The sequence below is a fragment of the Penaeus monodon genome, chromosome 19, assembly GCF_015228065.2.
Source record: "Penaeus monodon isolate SGIC_2016 chromosome 19, NSTDA_Pmon_1, whole genome shotgun sequence".
Classification (NCBI taxonomy): Eukaryota; Metazoa; Arthropoda; class Malacostraca; order Decapoda; family Penaeidae; genus Penaeus; species Penaeus monodon.
Window position 1 is genome coordinate 14,030,315 of NC_051404.1, and position 1,688 is coordinate 14,032,002.

The 1,688-nt window shown below is 39.3% G+C and overlaps 1 pseudogene; it reads right to left on the minus strand.

The window, feature by feature from the left end:
- Positions 1-897, minus strand: part of LOC119585333 — a 4,026-nt pseudogene extending 3,129 nt beyond the window's left edge.
- Between the last annotated feature and the right edge of the window lie 791 nt (positions 898-1,688).

Below are 1,688 nucleotides of genomic sequence, written 5' to 3' on the forward strand. Positions count from 1 at the left end.
ACAGTATAGATATAGTAGAGCCTACCTCAAAGTCTATATCTCCTGCGTCATTTCCGTCTTGATCACCAAAGCATGTCCTCAGGAGGGGCGTGTATATAAATATTGAACTTAGAACAGCTTCTAAGGTTTGAATATTGCCTTTAATAGAGTTGAAGAAGAGTGGACTACTAGACACAACCTGATTTTTTAAATACATTATATATCAAAATCCAAGAAAAAATATAAATTTTACTAAAAATTTAACTAAACCTCGACAGGGTTCAGTTAACAAATTAACATAATCCTATTCCAGTTTTTGGAGCATCAACCTGGTCCTTTTGTCTTCTTTGGATCACTTACTGCTAAACCCCAAAAGTCCATCAATTTCTACAATCAACACATGGTGACCATAGTGTATAAGCATCCTATCATGTATAAGCAATTATAAACGACTAGTTTATTCACTATAATCATAGCTAAGTTCAGGAACAAGCCAGGAAAAAAACAAAAAGGATAACTACCAAAATATGAAGAATAATCTAAGTCATTTCATCCTAGATTTGCTGCTTTTAAATGGTTGAAAATTATGATCTAAGACTTTTAAATAACTGTATATTCTGTATCCTTAGGATGATTTGAATACCTGACTTTCCGCGCTTAAAGAATGCCAGATTCTACTTGTGGGAATGAATGAGAGTGTGGATGAACTGTAGGCCTAACTCTCCCTGTAGAAGTGGGTAAGAACGCCGATAATTTATAGACCAAACTCTACCTTTGGGAATTGGTGGGAGCGCGGATGACCTGTTCTGCAAGGAGAGGTTCGCGCGTGACAAGGGTGAGCTGGTAACTGACGGTGAAAGGCTTGTGGATCCTCTCAGTCTCAGTATTCTTCCACAACCACTTTCCCTTCGTCTCCATCCTGGTAATGAGAACTAATATTAAAAGTAAGAACGGTGGGGAGTGTCAGCAAGAAGGAGCGGAGGTATCACGCAGAGCGCACGTGTTGTCGTGATTTGATTAAAATAAAGTCAGTGTCGATCGAACAAGAAAAAAAAAGAATGCGGTTAAAGTGAAGTACTGTTGGGAGTACTGAGGATAAGGGTCGATAACTGGGAAAAGAGGAAATAGAACAGGAACACCGGAAAATGCCATGGACATCATAAATCTGTAACTCAGGATGAGCAAGGAAAATGATACATGTTCTTCTCAAAAATGCCGGAGCTTCTCCTTCTGAAATTCAGGCCTCGAATTCCACACACGAGACAACAATCAGAAATTATAGGTGCATGTGATGACATCTCCCGAGTACGAAACCTTTTTATTATCAATGGCGTCGCCGGTGTCCGGAGTATCCTAGGGAGCACCAAAGATCACACAGGACGTGGTTAGACTAAAAGAAAAGGAAAATAATTGTAAATTATATATATACATTTATCTCTTTATTTACTCATTTGAAATATTGTCACTAATGCCAAAGAGCTAGAGCTTATGCAAGAGGGGCTCATCGTTCACTAAATCAATGCAGTTCTTAGACCTGTCCAGCATCTAAAGTATTCAGTAGAACGTGGACAGGCGTAAGCAGGGCATCACAAGTACCCCTTACGGAAAATAAATCGAGAAGCTGGCAGCACTCTCAAATGATGACAGAAAAGAAAAGAGGGAAACAATCCTATATCGCCTAACACAACAGTCGCTTCATACGTCTGACG